Source organism: Lucilia cuprina, chromosome 2 (assembly GCF_022045245.1).
Source record: "Lucilia cuprina isolate Lc7/37 chromosome 2, ASM2204524v1, whole genome shotgun sequence".
Taxonomy (NCBI): domain Eukaryota; kingdom Metazoa; phylum Arthropoda; class Insecta; order Diptera; family Calliphoridae; genus Lucilia; species Lucilia cuprina.
In genome coordinates, this window is record NC_060950.1 from 44,104,499 (window position 1) to 44,128,246 (window position 23,748).

The following is a 23,748-nucleotide window of genomic DNA, read 5'->3' on the forward strand; positions in this document are numbered from 1 at the left end:
GTCGGAAAATTATATTATAGAAATTACAAACGGAATGACAAACTTATATATACCCTTCTCACGAAGGTGAAGGGTATAATTATAAACAATAAAAAACTTTGACACAAAGCGAATTCATAGAAGATTGTGGCAGTTCTGCAGCATTTCGTTTATGTAAGTGTCAAAAACGTTATGCAATTAATCACAAAAAAGTATACAGAAATGATGACAATTGGTTTTATTAAAAAAGAATATTATATTTTAAAAAAAACAAAAAAGTAATACATTTATTTATTAAAAACAATTATGATAATTATTTTTCACTACTTTTATCTGGAAATTTTTGTTATTTGAGTTCTCATTTAAGGTGAAATTAAATAATTGCAAACATTACGTCACAAAAGTAAGTGCCGAATCTTATATACCCTTCACCATAGTGTATTTTAAACATAATTGATCTTACAGTCTAGTTAATAAAAACATTAAAAAATTTGAGTCGATTTAAGCCGAATGTTTCGTCGTCGGCTCAAGCAACTAAATATAGTTCGGCGGCGGCTAAGCTCCGACTCGAAGCCGGTCGACTTCGACCTCTGATTCATTGTTGGTAAACATTGACGAGACATAGATTTTGTTTTGTTTATCGTAAAAAAATTGTTTTAAAAAGCACTTGGAAAAAATTTGTGTTAGTTTTAAATTTCAAACTTACATTATTCGCATAAAAATTATTGTACAATAACTCACAATCTACTCTCATATAATTGAAAACGTTTTAAATACTTTTTTCTATTCATTAAAAAATACATTTGCAAAACAAAAGGGAAAATTATTTTATTTTAACAAAAAATGCAAATCATATTTTTTTGCTGTGTATTTTTTGTATGTTTGGATTCCAAACATACAAAAAAATACACAGCTGAATAAAACCAAATACATCTACACACACACGTGTACATCTTTTTTTATATACAGTGTAGTTGTTGCTTTTATAACAATTTTTTGATGAAATTTTCAGAGGTTGTCTCGGATTTTTGCTCATATCTCCGTTATTTACCGACCGATTTTGCTGATTTTAAATAGCGATTTCTTCTAATAGAATTATTGAAGATTCGGATCTCGCCGATATCTGGGGTCCTCTAAAAACTGATTTCAACAGACAGACGGACGGACAGACAGACGGACATGGCTTAATCAACTCCGCTATCTATAAGGATCCAGAATATATATATACTTTATAGGGTCGGAAAATTATATTATAGAAATTACAAACGGAATGACAAACTTATATATACCCTTCTCACTAAGGTGAAGGGTATAATAATATTGTGTAATATGTTAACATTTAATAGAAAAAATATTTTTCTTAAATAACATATTTGTATACATACCAATTATGCCATTATTTAAATAAAATGATATTTGTTTACGAGATGCTTGGTATTTTCAGATTTTTTACATAAATAATTCAAAATATTAACGAAGTTTTTCTCTGTTTAACGGACATTTTTAAATATAAAAAAGTAAACAATAACAAACTTTGACAGCTAGGAAAACCAGGCGAATTAAAAAAAATTGTCAGCTGATTGATTAACACCACCTTATGTGAAATCGCCTTGAGATATTTGAATAACTCCACCTTATATGAATTCGCCTTGAGTATGCCATATATCTGCAAGCAGTGTACACTAAACAGGTATATGCAATCGAACAGCTGATAATTTTTTTGTTTTCTTATTTGCATACCTTCTCTGTCAAAATATGTTTTTGTTTATTTGAAACAAAATAAAATTTTAATAATAAAAAAATTTAAAATGTTTAGTTTGTAAAAAAATAATATTGTTGGCACAAAAAATACATTTCAACCATCTTCTGCATTGCGCCCTTTCTGATGTCCGCTATCTTTAGCCAAACTTCATCCGTTTAGAATAGAACTTTAATGGCACAAATCAGGTCATTCCAGATATCAACTATCCCCCGTATTGCGCACGTTGAGAAGGCTGTTGTCTTTAGCCACACTTTGATAGCCACAACACAACTTTATTGGCACAAATCAGGCCAATTCAGATATCAACAATCTTTAGTATTGCGCCCGTTTTCGCCCACTTTCGTTTGCCAAACTTTTGTAGCTAAAGATACAAATTTCGTGGCACAAATCAGGTTATTCCAAAATCTTGCTTTTGTCAGGTCCTCTGCCAATTCCTCTGTAACATTTACCAATAGCATCCACCTTAATATAAGTATATAAACATGCATATCCCTTAAAATTCCATTTAAAATCACTGCATGTTTTTTGAAATAAAATTAAGAAAATAAATTAAAATCAAAAAATATTTTAATTTATTTTGACATTGAGCTCATACAATTACAAAACAAAATACATGTTGTTTTTGTATTGTTGTGGTGATGCATATACCTGTTTAGTGTACCCTGTCTGCAAGGTAATTGTAGATTGTAATTTGAGCAAACATAATTAAAAACTGATTAATATGATTTTTATGGAATTACGGTATATTTTCAACATGCAATCATACAATTCTTATACAAAAATGTTTAGTTTAAAACATGATAAAGTGATTCACAAAATAAGAGGGATAATGTAATTTCAAGAAAAAACTAAAAATTTTTATAAATAATAAATATTATCTATAAAAAATTATAATTCTCTTTAATTTTTTAGGTCCTTATGCAAGATTATTTAAGTTAACAATGATTTACTACTAGGGTTGCCAGATTCCGATTCGCAAAAAGCTGGGCATTGGCCTTTAAAAAGCTGGACAAAACAAAAAAAGCTGGACATAAAAAAATACTGAGAAAATTATAATTTTGGTTTTGTGTAAATAGTTTCACAGTGATACACCAAAAAATGCAGGGGTTCTCATATACCAATTCTGTTATATTTGCCAATATTTTTATATATTTTCAAATTTTGTTATAGTCCACAGAGTATGAATAATAGGCTTCGTTTCAAAAAATAAAATGTTTCCTGTTTTTGTGATATCATAACTTTTCGGAAGGTTTTATTATCAGTAAATACTATGCTGTAATAATTTTTTCAAAATTCCAACTCCTTCTGTATATCTGAGGCGGAAACCACTGATTTTGAGCGACATTTTTACAGAGCAGAAACTGTAGAATTTATAGGAAATCATGCTCTAATAATTGATTTTATAGGAAAAATCAATAAGAATGAGCTTAATTTCACACTTTTATAATGCTTCAAATGTGCATTTAGTATTATTTAAAGATGTACTTTTTTTAAAAATATTTCAAAAAATGTGTCTTTGTGCATAATCAATGCTTTGCTGAGACAAATGGTGCAAAAACAAAAATTTTATCATTAACCCTTTAGATGTGATGTGATTTTCAGATTTTAAACTTTACAACTCTATATTTCGAAAACCACGAAAATTATAAGGCCCAAATTTTGTCATTATACATGTTATATATGGAACATTAATTGGATGAAGTTTTATTAAATTCAGAGATGATGATGAGAAACACCATTGTTTGATGGGAAATTATAAAACTACAAGCCAACATTATAACCATGATAACTCCTAAAGGGATTACAATAAATTAAAAATTTTAACACTATTTTTTTAAGGGCATTGAATATTATATTTACGAATGATAAAATCAGGTTTTGATTTTTTTTTAAATTGCATTTTTTCTTTTGCTCTTATGCATTTACAGTGCATCTAAATTCTGTCAAATTAAGTTTATATATCTTAAATTTTCCTGTAGAATAGTATACTAAAGTCAGATTTGAAATATGTACAGCAGTTTTCGGTCTATTAAAAATGTCGCCCAAAATCGGTATTTTGGCCGCAGATATGCAGATGAAGGAGTTGAAATTTAAAAAAAATAATTACGCCAATATTAGCGCTGTTCAAAAAACTGCCACAAAAAGTATGATATCATGATTTCAAAAATATTGCGTGAAGCCTAATGAATATATTTTTAGTTTTCCCCGATCACTTTGTTAACTTACTTTTTAGAGCAAAAGATGTGAAAAAGTTCCATTTTTGAAGTTTTTAAATTTTAAAAAATAAGTAAGTAAGCTGTACGTAAAGAAATTGACTATCGCTCGCAATAATAGGTTTTTTCGCGTACTTTCCTGTAAGAAATATACAGTAACTTTGTGATAGAGAGTAATTTTTAATTTACTCTCAATCAAAAAATATCCAAAAAATACGCGAAATCTAATTTTTTGTTTATAAACAAAGATTGGTAATGCCCTTTTGCTGAAATCTCAATCGCTAACAAAACACTAAAAAACAAATAATTGTAACTTTGATTTTTCCTATAAATAAATGGATATTTAAAGTTAACAAAACATGTAATATCATTAAAAATATATTATTGTTTTAAAGCTTCATGATACAATATTAAAAAAAAATTTACACAAAATCGTTAAGAGAAAGACAAACTAAATTGTTTTAAAAACGCTAGATCGACAATATTTGTTATGATTTTTCATGACAAATAAACTCTTTTAAGAATTAATTTATGATAAATAAATTTAAAATAAATATAATTACAAATAATTTTTTAACATTCGTGTGTTATTAATTTATATATTTCTTTCAAAAAATTTAAAATTTACCAAATTTTTGATTTCTTTGGTTTGTTTACATATTCATAAATCAAACATATGTTGTAAATATAAGTTGGATATTTTTTACTGGGGAAAAAATATTCAGTAAAATCAAAAAATTCTCTATCAACGAACTTTAATTTTTACCGCTTTCTTACTCTCTCGTTGCAAGTTTTTTGAACGTACGCGAACGGAATCCAATAACAATTGTTGCAAATTGTTACAAATTATCGAGTATGCGAACGGACCTAATATTTTTTACGACATTCAGCTGTTCAAGTGTTGAGACATGATGATAGAAGAGGGAAATCATAACATAGTTGTATAACAAATGTACAATCAGAGTTGGCTAACATGATTCGTCAAAGATAAAACAAGTAAGAAAGTATAGTCGGGCGTGGTCGACCATATGATACCCTACATCAGTTATAAAATTAAATGTGATTTATTTTTCATAATAAAGCATTTATCTGAAGAGGACTTTGTATGGGAGCTAGGGTCAAATGGGACCCGATCTTTATAAAATTTGGCAGGGTCATCAAGGCTTTTAAAAAACTTAGTTGTGCCGTATTTCATCGATATATCTGTATATTTAACAAAATTATGAGCTCAGAAGCCCTTTTCTATGGGTTCTGTTCAATGGGGGCTAGGTGAAATAATGGACCGATTTTAAACATTTTCAATAGGCTTCGTCCTTGGGTCAAATAAAGCCAAATTTCATCCAATTATCTTGAAAATTGCGACCTGTACCTTGCGCACAAGGTTTACATGGATTCATTGCCACTTTTAAAAAGTTATAGCGTTCATATTCGATATTTCCTAAAATGTATTCTTGAAATGCAAAATTAAAATGTTTATACTAGTATCGATTAATTAAAACAAGTTTTATGATTTAGATTTCGGATCTAAAAGTGGATTTTTTCAAGTTATTGTGTAAAAAATATTTTCATTATAAAGTAATTATATTCAAACAGATAAAATTTCCATTAATTTTGTTAATAACATTAAACCAAACATGTTGAAATGATGTGTATACTTACTTTTGTGACGTAATGTTTGCAATTATTTAATTTCACCTTAAATGAGAACTCAAATAACAAAAATTTCCAGATAAAAGTAGTGAAAAATAATTATCATAATTGTTTTTAATAAATAAATGTATTACTTTTTTGTTTTTTTTTTAAAAATAATATTCTTTTTTAATAAAACCAATTGTCATCATTTCTGTATACTTTTTTGTGATTAATTGCATAACGTTTTTGACACTTACATAAACGAAATGCTGCAGAACTGCCACAATCTTCTATGAATTCATGCTTTCGAGAAGATCGCTATTTAAAATCAGCAAAATCGGTCGGTAAATAACGGAGATATGAGCAAAAATCCGAGACAACCTCTGAAAATTTCATCAAAAAATTGTTATAAAAGCAACAACTACACTGTATATAAAAAAAGATGTACACGTGTGTGTGTAGATGTATTTGGTTTTATTCAGCTGTGTATTTTTTTGTATGTTTGGAATCCAAACATACAAAAAATACACAGCAAAAAAATATGATTTGCATTTTTTGTTAAAATAAAATAATTTTCCCTTTTGTTTTGCAAATGTATTTTTTAATGAATAGAAAAAAGTATTTAAAACGTTTTCAATTATATGAGAGTAGATTGTGAGTTATTGTACAATAATTTTTATGCGAATAATGTAAGTTTGAAATTTAAAACTAACACAAATTTTTTCCAAGTGCTTTTTAAAACAATTTTTTTACGATAAACAAAACAAAATCTATGTCTCGTCAATGTTTACCAACAATGAATCAGAGGTCGAAGTCGACCGGCTTCGAGTCGGAGCTTAGCCGCCGCCGAACTATATTTAGTTGCTTGAGCCGACGACGAAACATTCGGCTTAAATCGACTCAAATTTTTTAATGTTTTTATTAACTAGACTGTAAGATCAATTATGTTTAAAATACACTATGGTGAAGGGTATATAAGATTCGGCACTTACTTTTGTGACGTAATGTTTGCAATTATTTAATTTCACCTTAAATGAGAACTCAAATAACAAAAATTTCCAGATAAAAGTAGTGAAAAATAATTATCATAATTGTTTTTAATAAATAAATGTATTACTTTTTTGTTTTTTTTAAAATATAATATTCTTTTTTAATAAAACCAATTGTCATCATTTCTGTATACTTTTTTGTGATTAATTGCATAACGTTTTTGACACTTACATAAACGAAATGCTGCAGAACTGCCACAATCTTCTATGAATTCGCTTTGTGTCAAAGTTTTTTATTGTTTATAATTATACCCTTCACCTTCGTGAGAAGGGTATATATAAGTTTGTCATTCCGTTTGTAATTTCTATAATATAATTTTCCGACCCTATAAAGTATATATATTCTGGATCCTTATAGATAGCGGAGTCGATTAAGCCGTGTCCGTCTGTCTGTCTGTTGAAATCAGTTTTTAGAGGACCCCACATATCGGCGAGATCCGAATCTTCAATAATTCTATTAGACATGCTTTCGAGAAGATCGCTATTTAAAATCAGCAAAATCGGTCGGTAAATAACGGAGATATGAGCAAAAATCCGAGACAACCTCTGAAAATTTCATCAAAAAATTGTTATAAAAGCAACAACTACACTGTATATAAAAAAAGATGTACACGTGTGTGTGTAGATGTATTTGGTTTTATTCAGCTGTGTATTTTTTTGTATGTTTGGAATCCAAACATACAAAAAATACACAGCAAAAAAATATGATTTGCATTTTTTGTTAAAATAAAATAATTTTCCCTTTTGTTTTGCAAATGTATTTTTTAATGAATAGAAAAAAGTATTTAAAACGTTTTCAATTATATGAGAGTAGATTGTGAGTTATTGTACAATAATTTTTATGCGAATAATGTAAGTTTGAAATTTAAAACTAACACAAATTTTTTCCAAGTGCTTTTTAAAACAATTTTTTTACGATAAACAAAAACAAAATCTACGTCTCGTCAATGTTTACCAACAATGAATCAGAGGTCGAAGTCGACCGGCTTCGAGTCGGAGCTTAGCCGCCGCCGAACTATATTTAGTTGCTTGAGCCGACGACGAAACATTCGGCTTAAATCGACTCAAATTTTTTAATGCTTTTATTAACTAGACTGTAAGATCAATTATGTTTAAAATACACTATGGTGAAGGGTATATAAGATTCGGCACAGCCGAATATAGCACTCTTACTTGTTTTATATTTAAAAATTGCAGTTAAACGGAGAAAAACTTCGTTAATATTAAAAGCAAAGCATCTCGTAAACAAATATCATTTTATTTCAATAATGGCACACTTGGATATATATAAAATCTGAGGAAATACACCTACGCCACTATCGGGCCTGTTGTTTTTGCTTTATATTTTTTCAATTTTCATTTTATGTTATTGGCGGTATGCCGATAAGCTGTTTATTTTGTTGATATATACTAGACCTTTTTTCATGGTAGTTCTAGTACAGCGATGTATATTTAAAATAATTATTTTTAATATAGCTTAATATGGCTAACTTATTTTCAGGAATGTATGACTAATAAAGCATCAGTCAATACAACGTCGTTATTATTTTATTAGTTTTATCTATTTTACTGATTATTTAAATCAATTTATTTCGTATACAATAATTCGATATTTTTGGTAAAATTACAATATTTTTTATATCATGGAGTGTTAGAAAAAGCAAAAAGATGCAAACATTTAAATTTTGGTGTTATTGAGAAGATTTCAGGGCATCTTTGGGATATGGTCGCTTAAAGGTCATCAGTAGCCAAATTGTACTTTTTCACTTTTAAAGATTGCAAAAAAAAACCTAAATACATATCTATAAAAATAGCATTTTAAAAAGTCATTATTAAATATTTTTATGTAATGGTGATTTAAAATAACACCTTTTCATACACAACAAGAGTAGATTTAATGTCGAAAAGGATTATTTTTGTAATTTTATATTAAAAGGTAGTTTTGTACAAAAAAGTTTTGATATTGAAAAATAAAAAAATGTCTGGAAAGATATACATAAAAACTTGAACTTTGCTGCATCACATATAAGCCTATACAATGAAAAACATAATGACAGCGTTATATAGAAAAAAGCGTCAATTACCTGGAAATCTATCGCCCTATATGATGAACCCAGAAGATGCCATAGGAAAGGCGTAGGACATAAGAGGTCGAATTGTCTTGCGATAGAGCAGAAGTTCTTATTCTACACAGCAATGGCGCTGCTTTTATACCCTTATTCATACACAGATATCATTATTAAGTAGCGATTATTATACATAAACATAGTTGCATAAAAATGTCATGACAATTAAATGATGATTTTACAAAGTGTTGCATTCTAAATAATCTTAAATACTGTTTTAAATAAAGGAATTACAAAATTAAAAATATGGTCTGCTACAATATTTTAATTGGTCAATTTCGTGTCAAGTGATCCAAGTCAAAAATTAATTTATGTGTAAAACAGTAATATAAATTTTAATATAATGGTTACATATAGCGTTTGAATACTTTAAGTAAAAAATTGAATGTATTTTATTTTTTTCACGATAATGAAGTACAAATAAAATTTTAGCTCATAGTGATCATACGTAATCTAAGCATGCAAATAATTTAAAGAAATATTGAAAGTTAATATTTAACTTAAATAAATTTAAATAGGTTAAAAATGCACAAAAAATGTACACCTTGAAAAAATCTTGAAATGATCAACTCCTAAACTAATTTAGCCATGTACCCCCAATATCTCAATTTCTGGTTATATTTTATTGACAATTTACAGTTTTCATACAAATAATATTTTAACGAACATAATACCTACAGGTTAAACGATAATCGGAGGTGGAGTTAACGGTTGTTTACTTATTCCTAAAATAGTATTTTAATTTAAAATATAACAACTTTTTAATTTTATTTATATAATACTTGAAGATAATTACTTTTTGGTATTTATTTAATAAATTTCACCAATTAACAAAACCTTCTTAAATGTTTATTAACAGTTGATTTTTAAAAGAACACTGTCATATTGTTTTTTACTATTTAAGATTCAAAATATGTTAGGTTAGGTTAGGTTGATAGGAGGATGTATACTACATCAAATCCGAAGAAATACACCTAGGCCACTATCGGGCCTGTTGTGCGCTCCTTATCGTGAAAAAAAAACGGAACTGACTGAATTATTTTTCAGTGTTAAAAGAACACTGTCATATTGTTTTTTACTACTTAAGATTCAAAATATGTTAGGTTAGGTTAGGTTGATAGGAGGATGTATACTACTTCAAATCCGAAGAAATACACCTAGGCCACTATCGGGCCTGTTGTGCGCTCCTTATCGAGAAAAAAAAAACGGAACTGACTGAATTATTTTTCAGTGTTCAGGAACTCAGTTTCCTGAACGTAATTCCTAAGAATCTTCCAATCAGTGTTAGTTAGGAATGTTATTTCCGGAATAACATCACTTCCAAAATACTTGGATCTAACTTCGACGAATGCCTGACAGTGGCAAAGAAAGTGCTCCAGAGTTTCACTGTCCTCTCCACATGCTCTACATTCGTCTGAATCCGCACGTCCAATTTTGTATAGATGTGCACGTAATCCTATGTGTCCACTCAGAATACGTACCATCATACTAACCTCAGACTTGCTCATTTTGAGGAGATTTCTCGTCTTGCTCTCATCAGGTCACACATAGAATCTTCGTGGTTCTACCCACTGTTTCATTATTCCAAGAGGCCTTATGGGTTCTCTCACCCATACTTTTAGATCAGTTTTTGTTGCGTCGAATGGTTTTGCGTTTGTCAGGTTAACTGCCTCGAGCTCCCTTCCTTTTAAAGCTACTACATTCGCCCTTTCATTACCGACTACTCCCGAGTGGGCTGGTACCCATATAATGTGAACCTTACCTCTGGAAGAGTATTCAGTTAAAGTTTTCTTACAATCCATTACTGTCTTAGATTTGGTTCTATCACCTGATATCGTCCTAATTGCCTTCTGGCTGTCGGTAAATATATTAAGCGCTGTGGGCGCCATGTTTATTCTAATCCAATTTACGCATTCCGTTATTGCTCGTACTTCTGCCTGGAAGCTTGTGTTATGATTTGGTAAGCGGTGGTATATTTCCGTTTCTGGGTCTTCAATATAGAACCCCACTTTGTCCTCCAATTTAGAGCCATCCGTGTAACAACGGACTCCTACTGGTACTTGCTCCAATGTTCCGCTTGACCAAGACATTCTATCTGGGATCAGCGTTTCAAAGTTTCCGACATATTCTGTGTCTGGTATACGATCTGGCATGTCCGATGATTGTGTATAACCTTCCAATGTGTCCAGTATACATTGATGACGTGTCCTATAACCGCTTTTGGCCAGTTCGCCTAAAGTATAGAGCCGTTCGGCTGTAAGCGCCGCCTCATATCTTAAATATGTTTCAATGGGTGGAATATCTAGCAACGTTTCCAGAGCCTTGGTTGAAGTAGTACACATGGCACCACTTATACCCAAGCAGCATGTACGCTGAACTCACTGTAGAAGTTTGATATTGCACTTTTTGTCTAAAGCAGTCCACCAGATTATTGAAGCATAAGCTAGAATTGGTCTAATTACACTTTTATAAGCCAGTTTATCATAGTAGGACTAAGACCCCATTTCATGCCTATAGCTTTCCTACATATCGCCCAGCACCGATGTGCCTTGTTGATTCTATCCTCTATGTGGTATTTCCATTTTAATTTACTGTCGAGGATTACACCTAAGTACTTAACTTTATCTGTCACCGGTATCTTCTTATCCAGGAAGCAAGGTTCAGTATATGTAGAAATTTTTGTCTTTCTTGTGAAAAGACAGATTTCCGTTCTTGCGGGGTTAACATTGAGGCCTCTCGGTTGAGCCCAGCCCAGGCCGTATTCAGAGCCTCCTCAGCTCTTCTACACAAGTAATTTGGATCCTTTCCCTTTAAAAGTATTACGACATCGTCTGCATAGCAGACGGGTCTAAGTCCTTTCTCAGTTAGGGTCCTTAGAAGGCTATTAATCGTGGTAACCCAGAGTAAAGGTGATAAAATGCCACCCTGTGGTATACCGCGAAATACCTTTTCCTGATAGTTATATCGTACATCTCGCAACTTATCCATCTGTTCCTTAGCATGTGGTTGATCCAGTTACGGAGCACCCGGTCACATAAAACTGGTCTATAGATTGGATAAGAGTATCAGTGTGCACGTTATTGAAGGCGCCTTCGATGTCAATGCATACCGCCAGTGTATATAGTTTGCTATCAAAGGATGCACCTATGTAGTGGACAACTTCGTTTAAAGCGGTTTCCACCGATCGTCCCTTTACATAAGCATGCTGCTTAAATTTTAGGTCTTTGTCGGGTATACTGCTTTTAACCATACTATCGACAATCCGTTCAAGGTTTTAAGTAGGAAGGACGTAAGACTTATCGGTCGATAAGACTTAGGTGTCGCATAGCTAGGTTTCCCTGGTTTAGGTATAAATATTACCCTTGCATCCTGCCATTTAATGGGGGTATATGTGAATTGCAAGCATGCAGTGAATATCAGAGACAGATGTACGGAGACCAGTTCCGCCTCCATCTGTAAGAGTGCCGGGAAAATGCCATCCGGCCCTGGCAGCTTTATAGGGAGCGAAGCTCTTGATTGCCCCTTTAACCATATCAGGTGTAATTACAATTTTCGTGTTTGCCTCCTCTTCCTCCAATATCGGTCGTCTATGTTATTCGATATACCTGGTGGGAAATGAGAGTCTATTAGGAGTTTCATTGTCTCCTCCACTATCCTCCAGCCTCTGCCCGTGTCATCGACCATAGATTCCGGTTGGACATGAGTTTTGGATAGGAATTTTTTTATCTTCGATACGTCATTTACGCTGTCTACCTGTTCACAGAAAAGTTTCCAGGAGTCTCGTTTGGCTTTACGAACAACTTTTTTTATTCACCAAGTTTTTACTACGATACTCATCCAGTATACTGCGGTCTTTTTACGCCGTGCCGGTTAAATAGTTTGCGAAGAGTCTTACCAAGGTTCCGGATCTCCCCGGTTACCCAGGGTTTCTCCTGGCAGATCTCCGCTCTCGCAGAGGGCAGCTGTCCTCGAACGATTCAACCAAGGCACTTGTGAGCATTTCTACTTTGGCGTCTATGTCCTCTTTATTTCGACATTGAACAGTGTCCTGACATAAACGGTTCTTTAGTAAGGGACCGAACATTGTCCAATTAGTTTTAGACTTATTCCGAAAATTTATCGGCTTTGGTGGCGGCCGTAGTATTTTGAATCTTATGTACCGATGGTCAGAAAAGGAGTGCTCGTCGGAAACCCTCCAATCCTGAATTTCGTTTATAAGCTCTTCTGAACATATAGTTATATCTAATACTTCTTCTCTGATTCTATTGACGAAGGTAGCTTTATTACCTAAGTTCGATGTTATCAAGTCTTTAGTATTAAGGAAATCCATGAGGGCTTGTCCTCATGTAATTAACAAAATATGTTAATAGTGTAATTAACAAAATATGTTAATTACACTATTTTTCTATGAATATTAAATTAAATAACAAATTTAAGTTTTACAATAATTAAAACTGAACATGACAGGACAAAACACAAAAAATGACTGAACTCTCGTCTGACAATCGTCCATAAGTGACTACAATGTACACTTCCAGATGAATAAACTACAATAAAATGAGTACACTCTTCAAACTGTCTTCCAGTGACATAAACATAAAAAACAAGAAGAAGCAAATTCGGAAACAATGTATTTTGTCACTATAACGTATAGATCCAGATGAAAAAATTCAACAGTTACGTTTTTTTGTTTAAGAATACACTATTCTAACTATCATCCGGAAGTAACTTAAAAATATATTTCTAGGAGACGAAAATTCTAAATCAATGTATTTCGTTTTTGTAAAATGTGCGTTCTCGTCTGACAATCGTCCAGAAGTCTTGGGTGATGCGCAACAGTATACATTTTTTATGTTCTATTTAAATATTTGAGAATATGTTTACATTTAGAAAACAAATTCTAAAAGTTACTACCCTACTATTTATTAGGGAAGTTATATAAAGCATTTTTGTAAAAATTGTAGAAGAGCATGCTCTGAAACTGCTATGATGAGCATTTGAGATAAATCGAGTAACACTAAACGTTGCCAACAGGCCTGCCAGATTTGGCGATTTATCGGCAATTTGCCGATTTTATACCTCAAAAATAGCAACGTGCTGATTTCGTGATTTTTGCTCTAAAAGTGCCGATTTTTTCTTTACTTTTAAAAACAAGGTTACTTTATATATTTTTCTATTTGGCCACTCTAAATACTTCAATAAAACTATTTGAATTATATGTAAATATGTCATTTTGTAAATGAGTGAAAATGGTGGGTATATGAGAAGTGTCACACGTTCAATATATATCGTGATATTTTCTGTATTGTGATATGAATTGAACGTGTAGCACCTAATATTGATGGATCGTGTTCCATATCACAGAAAACCCCAATTTTCTGTAATCCAAAATTAGTATCAATATTTATTATGGATCACGTGATAAATATTGAACGTGTAGCATGATTTGTAATATCAATTACGATACATTTGTAAAATTTGGAAAAATAAATAAAATAAAACAAATAAAAATTAAATATTGTTTAAAAAGTTGTGTTATTTCGGGATTTGCGCGGCATTCATTTAATAATCCACGGACCCATAAAACATAAATAATTGCAAATACTGACGTTAAAAATATTGAACGTGTAGCATACCCGAGCTATTCATCAATACATTTAAATGCGTCGTGATCCAAATTGATCAATATACAGTTAATCACAAAAATAAGTATACAGAAATACTGACAATTGGTTTTATTAAAAAAACATATTATTTTTTCAAAAAACAAGAAAGTAACACATTTATTTATTAAAAACAATTATGTCACAAAAGTAAGTATACAGATCATTTCAGTATATATTTGGTTTAATGATATTAACAAAATTTATGCAAATTTAACTTGTATTAATATAATTACTTTTTAATAAAATATTTTTTACACAATAACTTGGAAAAAATCTACTTTTAGTTCCGAAATCTTGAAATTTGGGCCGATTGGCTCCTGAATTAATTAGTTGAACAGTTTTTTCTCATTTCTACGATTTTTTCCACTTTAGACCCCGGATTTTGGATCTTGTGGTCATTGAACCCTCCAAATGATGCATTGGAAATAGAATTTTTAACTTTTGAAAAGAGTTGTTATTTCGAAATTAATGTTATATGCATGGCTTTGGCCATTTTGAACACAGTACGTTCTTAAAAACCCGAAATTTAACTCTGATTTCTTAAAACTTACAACATAAACTTTAAAATATGGATAATTCTATATATTTTCTTTAATTTAAACAGGGTTTCCTAATACTCCGATTTTAAAAGCGTACAATAATGCTACCAATCATATCTTGATATACTCGATACAATAACCATGTTTGATGGATCGGACATTTTATTTGTTCTAGCAACAAATTAAGATGTATCCGTGTTCAAAATTGTTCAATTCGTGTTTATACCACCAATTGAGCCTGATTTAATATAAAAATCTCACTATTTTGGACAATAATCAATTTCAGAACCGATATGTAGTGTAAGTTATTGACATGGTCACCATTCATTGGATGATTGGAACCAAATAACTTGTTTTAATTAATGGATACTAGTGCAAATATTATTAATATCGCATTTTAAGATATAAATTTTAGGAAATCGCCGTTAAATATCGAATATGAATGCTGTACTATGTTAAAAACGGCAATATCCGCAATGGATTGTAATTATTGTAAAGAAACAATTAATTTAAACGTTAAAATATCGTCTTCCAATGCATCATAATGAACAAACTAGGGATATCATTGAATACCCGATCTAAAACTCCGGGGGTTTAATGTTCTTAAATAGGAAAAAATGCTCCTATAAATAATATTCAGATCAATTACCAAAAATTTCAATTTTTCGGTACAAAAAGTGAATTTTTTCCATGTTATAGTGTACAGAATATTTTATTATAAAATAATTACATTCAAACAGGTAAAATTTTCATGAATTTTGTTAATATCATTAAGCCAAATACATATTGAAATTATCTGTATACTTACTTTTGTGGCGTAAATTTTGTACCTATTTAACTACACCGTAAATGAGAACTCAAGTAACCAAAATAACCCGGAAAAAAGTAGTGAATAACAATTATCATAATTGTTTTTAATAAATTAATATGTTACTTTTTTGATTTTTGAAAAAAAATATCCTTTTTTAAATAAAACCAATTGTCAGTTTTTCTGTATACTTATTTTTGAGATTAACTGTATATTGAACGTGTGCCAGTGCCCTATAATTATTAAGAATATTCGTCCTAAACCCATTTTAAAGTATACCAATCGGCTTAGAATCGTTTTATGAGTCGATTAAGCTAAGTCCGTTCGTCTGGCTGTCTGTCATTGTAAACCTTGTGCGCAAGGTACAGGTCACAATTTTTAAGATAATTGGATGAAATTTGGCACACACGCCCAAAGACATAGCCTATTGAAAATGGTTGAAATCGGTCCATTATTTCACCTAACCCCAATACAACCCTACCCCGGAAAGGGCTTTTGAGTTCATAATTATGTTAAATATTGTATTATCTCTACAAAAATAGACAAAACATAGTTTTATATACGTCTTAATAATACTACCTATTATCGTAATTATCTTACTTTATCCAGAAAATGACTTGAAGGTCAATAATTAACTTATAAACAATAGTATCACGATGAAATCCAGCATACGTAACTCTAATGTAAACGAAAAGCCATGTACTAAAATTTGTAAGGATATGGCCATATTTACATTTGCCTCCATAAAACCCCTTTTAGAAAATCACTTTTTCAACAAATAGTTCAAATATTTCCGAATTAAGGTAAACAACTTAAATGCATTATTATTTAAAATAATCCACATTTTTAACATACTCAATAGTATAGGGTATCATTTGGTCGGCCAAGCGCGACTATACTTTTCTCTTGTTTTAATTATCGATAGTTTTCCGATTTTTAAAATTATAATGCCGATAAATAACGATTTTTTTTGACAAATTTGCCAATTTTCCTTCAAAATTACCTAGCACCCCTGGTTGCAAATGAGTTTTATTAAATTTTTGCAGAGAATGTGCTACAAATATTGACATTTTTCATTTTCTTATAAATAATTCGTAATCTTTATGAAATTGTCTTTCTAATATATAAAAGTTCAAAATCGATAGCAGAAGTTTTACATATATTTTAATATTTAAAATAAATATGTGCAAAACAAGGCAGAAAATATTTGCTACTTTTAAAGTAAAAATATTAGTTTTGTGTTGCATTATTATTATTTCTAAATTTCAGTTTTCCATATATGCATTTTTGTGGAGATGAGAGTACAATGATTTCTCATTTCTTGTTTTATCTCTTTCACTTATACAAGTGTAAAATGTAGTAGTATATATCTGCCGATCCTGAGTATAGAAGGTACTTTTTTGGATCTAAGAGTACAAAAATAATTTTTTTTGCTAAAAGTTTGTAATTTCTGAAAAACATTTATATTTATACATTTTAATACAAAAGTAGAGAGGGATATTCAGTTAATATGTGTATATGAGCTGTCGCTGCGATAAATGGTCTCAGAAAATTAACCCAAAGTCAAAATCGAAAAGTTGCTCCAAACAGTAAACAAGTTACAAAAACACGAAAATTTTAAAATTTTGTTTTTGTTTTTTTTTTTAATTTTAGAAGAAATGAAATAGGACCCTAAAATTGTATAATGAAAAAAAACGAAAATTTTATTTTGGGCCACTTTTTTTTCTTTTAAAAATTTAATAAAAATGTTAAATTTTTGAAAATTTAAAGTTTTTAAGAAAAACCCCATACAAAAACTTGAGGTGAAATTTCATTTACATATATGGAGTAATATTTTATTACGAAATATTTTCAATTTGGGGTAATCCTAATATATATTTGTTCAATTCACAATCGACGTTGTAGCCTTGTATGCGTTGCACAGTGGTATAGGAAAAAAAAAAGAGGGAAATAATTCGGTAACTTCTAAACGGTTAATCCGATTTTAATGAAATTTGGTATGCACAAAAAGGAGGTGTTGTATAGGACCAATGTTATTGTGCGTTACATACATCAGCACTAACCCAATATACCCTCCTCACTAAAGTGATGTAGGGGATAAAGAGAATTTCCCATATGTATCTGGCTGTAAACTAATGCTCTACAGAGATATTTCAAAGATAGACATGGGATCTAATATATCTGACTAATAGTGTGATATCTTCTTAATGAAGTGTTTCGAATCTACTTGAAGTTTAAATGACTTTTATAATCACAGAAACTGAGTATAAAAGTTTAGATTTTAGACCAAATAAGTGGAAATTTCTTAATCTTTAGACATCAAAATAATCAAAATACCTATTATGTTAAAATTACTTAAACAATTTATAACAAATTTTATAACAGTAAACTATAGAAAAATTACTGAAAATCTCAAATTATATAAATGTTCTTAAAACTACAAAAAAATAAAACAATGATGGTAAAAGAACAAAGAACTAAAATACAAACAAAAGTACTTTACAAACAACAAATCATTATCGCTTTGAAAATCATACACACACACACACATACGAATACACAATTATGTTTCGTACATGTAAATGTTTGAAATAAAACAAAATTTAATGCTTACAAAATGGCCGCTATAAAAATTATGTGAAATTGATGCTAAAATAACATTAACAATGTTAAAAGTGTTTAAAACAAACAACAGACTTTGTAGAGTCTAATGGAAAATGTATGGAAATGTTTAGGTTTAATGTACATACATACATACTTATGTTATTATTGTTGTTAGAAACAGTTAGAATGAAGAAATTGTTCAAGAATGATCTTGATTTCGTTTTTGTTAGTTATAAAAGAAGCAGCAATGCTGCTTAAATTGCCATTTTAAATAAACTTGCTCTTGACAAGTAGTTTTTTTTTGCTCTTTAGTTTTTTTTTACTATTTTTCCTTAAACTCTTTAAAATAAACATGTGTTTTATATACTCTTACTTTGCTAACCATAGAGTTTTCTATAAGGTCCAAATTCAAAATTTAAACTCGACAACACCTCCTTTTTGTGCATACCAAATTTCATTAAAATCGGATTAACCGTTTAGAAGTTACCGAATTATTTCCCTTTTTTTTTTTTCCTATACCACTGTGCGTTGTATGTCAGCAGATGCTACAATAGTCATAACAATGTTGTTGGTATTTTCTATGCAAAAGCTCTATACAACTCTTACGACAATTTTTCATATGTTTTTCGAATGTCGTAAGAAAGTTCAGTGTTGTCAATTGTTTATTTCAGCATATAAATAAAAAATTCAATCGATTTTGGCATAAAAACGATAAAGTGGTAACACAGAAATAACAAACAAACAGCTGTTTACCAAAACAAAAATAAAATTTTATTAAAAACTGTTTATTTATTAGTTTAAAATGTGGAATAATGAAAATAATAGAATTTTAAATAAAAAGAAATTAATTTGGTTTATTTTGCTCGTTTAATTAGTTTAATATTATTTGATTTTTTGACAACTTTTGACATTGTTTGTTTTGATTGTTTTTTTTTTTCATTGTGAACATAAACTTATGACTTGCTACAAAAATCAGTTCACAATCACTGTTACTACACTTTAGTAGATACAATATACAACTTGATTGTGAATTGAACAATTATAAAATTTTTGTTGTTGTTAGATATTACAACGTTGTCATTAAAATGTTCAGAAAATATCTAACAATCGTCTGAACTTAAAATTTTTCTTTTGCAACGTTGTCAGACTGACAATATTTGTAAATGTAATATTTGTAAATTTGTAAGTTGGCAGCGTTATTAGACATTTTCTGCAAGATGTAAGATCTAACAACCGTGTATACATAGCATAAGAATTTTTAATTATCAAATTTCCGTTGTGAAAGTTTGGTCCATACGGGTAAAAAATGCAGAAATGATGAAAAGCGGGCAAAAGTACTGTTTTTGTTCGTTCTAAAGCTAAATACTTTCGATCTATTTATGTAGGTAATTCAAACTTAACGGGTAATTATGTGTAGTTTAGGTACTTTTTCGGAAATATATAAATACTTGAGAAGTATTTTGCTGTAATCAGTCAAAAGATTTATTTTAGAAAAAGTAAATTAAAATGGGTAAAAAGGTAGTTTCGTGTTTTTCATAAATGGCTGGGCCGACTTCAAGAAATTTTCAACAAAAATATACCTTTACTTAGAAGTTTCAGTTGGTTATATCATTATTCCAAAAAATTGACGAAATACGGAACCCTGTAAAATTATTATTATTTTTTACCAGTTACCAATTTATTCACTAAAAATTTTACAAATAAAAGGAACTAATTTTGTTGTGTAATCTTAAAATCATATGAAGTTTTTGAATTTGTGTGAATTTTGAATTTATAAATATCAATATTTTTGACAAATTAAACTGCAAAGGAAATATTTGTATTTTTGCTACATTTTTTGATGCAATTGCGTCTTATTATGACAACGATTGAATCGAAATTTATGAAATTTTAACCCAATACTTCAAGACTGTCTTGGAAAGCATTAATAGGCATTTTTGAAAACATAAATCAGAAAGGGGAAAAATTAGTACATACTTTTTCTCCACGTCAATGAATATTATGTATTCTAGGACCCCTTTTACACGCGCACACAAGTAATATGATCTGTCAAAATTTTATGTAGAATGATACGAATGCGTTCGTCTAAACACGATATGTAATGAAACCTTACTACATCGACTAAAATACTTATTGAAAATTTGACATTCGTATGGGTCTCTTCGTCGTAGTAGATTAGGGATGTATTTTTATGTAAACTCAAGAAAGTGAAAAAGTTGGAAATTCACTTTGTTATTGTTTTATACTAATTGTATAAACACAAAAAGTATAAATCATACGACTTTTATTATCTTTTTTGAAATACGGATGGAATTTCATCTTAATTCTTCATTAGACTTTACGTACGTATAGTGTGAAGGCTCCTTAAGGAAATATATTTTGGTTTTAGATTTCTCAATTTTTCGTGAAGTACCTTTTCAAATGTTTGAAGAGTCTAAATCATGCTTTAAAGGAGAAAATTATTAAAAATCCGAAATCTTAAGTATTTATAATTTTTTATTGCTTTGTTGCTAATTTTAAAAAGGGAGAAAATAAATGTGTGATTTTGGTAGATTTAAACTTCGACATATTCATTTCAGGGGTAAAAATCGAAGACAATATTAATTGATCTATAGATTTAATATTATAAATCATTTAAAATCCCGGTAAACGCCGGGTACAAAAAGCTAGTTTTTTATATAATCTACTAGTTAATACCCGATGTGCTTCGCTACCCCAATCAAATTTAAATATATAATAGTCCAAGAAATTTTTTCTTAAAGGTTTATTATAATTTCTCTTGATGAGTATATATATCATTTAAATTCTAAAATTATACAATAATGATTTGATTTTTTTGATAGTGCTAAAATTCAATATATACTTTTATTCACAAAATAATAATTCTTATTCTAATGCCTGGGAATATACCACTTTTTTTGTTTTACCCTCTAGTATTAATAAAAAACCCACTTAACGATTTTGAAAATTCTAAACACAATAGTTTTCAGATTAACAATATGTTACATATGAGAGATGGCAAGCAAATTATTGCAAGTTCGCTAATTTCTATCTATCTATGAAAAATTTGAATTATCTAACAGTTTTTAAAATATACGAAATTTTGTATATAATTAAATTACCAAGCCCCCATTGAAAGTCCGCCCGTTATTTTTTTAATGTTTACATGAATGTTAAAGTCATTTATATAAAATTTAAATATTCGAGCTCTAATAGTTTCTTAAATATACGATTTTTTCTATTTAATTCATGTGGGGGCTTCAAGCTCCCCAGATGAATGTCCGCCTTTTTTCCTCCAAAATGTTCAGATAAATATTAAAGTAATTTATGCAAAATTTGATGAATTTGGTTCTTTTCCTAGATAAACAATATTTTGTATTTTTTCATGGGAGATGTCAAGTCCCAGTTAAAAGTTCGCTCGTTATACTCTAAATATTCAGATGAATGTCAAAATTCTTCCAGCAAAATTTAAAGATTCTAGCTCTTATAATTTCTCAAATATATGATTTTTTCTATTTAATTCAATTCTTGTATTTAATTTCAATTCAATTTTTGTAATTAATTTAACGCTAATCCTGTTATATTATTTCAGGAAAAACTAATTTTTGTATTTAATTAACATGGGATGTGCCGCTCCCCTAATAGGTAGTTCCCCAATTTATTACGCAAAATGTTTACATGGATGTTAATGTTATTCGTGCGAAATTTTTTTCTATTTTATTTATATGGGAGGTGCCACGCCCCCTAACGCTAGTCCCCCCACATTTTATCCTAAATAATCAGAAAGACACTAAAGTGGTTCCGACAAAATTTGAGGAATCTAACTGTAACATTATGTCAAGATAAACGATTTTTTGTATTTAATTAATATGGGAGGTGTCGCTTCCCTCATGGGTAGTCCTCCAATTTATTACGCAAAATATTTACATGGATGTTAAAGTTATCCGTGCAAAATTTTAAGACCCTAACTCTAATACTTTCCCAGATTAACGAATTTTTGTATTTAATTTATATGGGAGGTGCCACGCCCCCTAACGCTAGTCCTCCCACTTTTTATCCTAAATAATTATTTTGACACTAAATTGTGTCCAACAAAATTTGAGGACTCTAACTGTTATAATATCTCAAAAATACGGATTTTATTTTTCTAAATATGGGCGTGGCTCCTCGCCCATTTGAAATTTCAAAATAAATAGTAGTCTATTACCTATTCCAGACATACTGAAAAACTGAAATTCAGAAATGAAATAAATCTCTTTACTAGGTGAACCCGGTGTTGGTCATATTACAGAGTGGTAAATGTATTATACTTCGAAGCCCCACTCGAAAGTATGAGCGATCTACTTTTTATACCCTACACCACTTTAGTGGGGAGGGTATATTGGGTTTGTGCTGATGTTTGTAACATACAAAAATATTCGTCCTATACCCACCTTAAAGTATACCAATCGGCTTAGAATCATTTTCTGAGTCGATTAAGCTATGTCCGTCCGTCTGGTTGGCTGGCTATCCATGTAAACCTTGTGCGCAAGGTACAGGCCGCAATTTTCAAGATAATTGGATGAAATTTGTCACAAACCCTTCTTTTGGCTTAAGGAACCTATTGAAAATGGTTAAAATCGGTCCATTATTTCGACTAGCTCCCATACAACCGCACCCGCCAATAGGGTCTTTGGGCTTATAATTATTTTAAATGATCTATTATGTCAACAAAAGTTGACAAAACTTAGTTTTATAGAACTTTAAATGACACTACCAATTTTTGTAGTGATCGGGCATCATTTCACCCTAGCCCCCATACAAACTCCCCTTCAGAAAATGACTTAAAGGTCAAAATTCACTTACAAACACTTTTAAATTCTAGATTAATAATATTGAAGAAGACTTAACTCCCCCTACCAACATTTTTAAGTATAAGGCCATATTTTGCCCTACTCCCCTTTGAGCCCTCTTGTAAAAAATCTATTTTTTGGACAAAAAAAAGTAAAAATATTCTGAAATACATAAAGTTAAAAAAAAAAACAAACCAAATGCTTTATTTTTCTAAATAATCCCCATTTATAACATACATACTGACTGGTGTAGGGTATCATATGGTCGGCTACGCCCGACTATACATTCATACTTGTTTTATTTTTAAATTGGTGAATTATTTCACAATAAGACAAGTTTTTTTTCGTTTTTTCTCTAAGTGAGATAGGTAAATAATATAGATAGAATGTACAGATTCTCAGCTTTCATTTGATACTAATATTAGCATTATAAAATACATATAAATATTTGTATATTCGTTTGTAGTCCTTTAAACTTTAAAATCCTTTTATAAGGACATAAAAATCGGAATACGCAATTCTATAAGTGGAATCTATT

The 23,748-nt window shown here is 30.0% G+C and overlaps 1 protein-coding gene across 2 annotated transcripts in view; it reads left to right on the forward strand.

Moving 5' to 3' along the window:
* Positions 1–23,748, forward strand: part of LOC124419329 — a 286,456-nt gene that overhangs the window by 37,199 nt on the left and 225,509 nt on the right. The window lies entirely within an intron of this gene.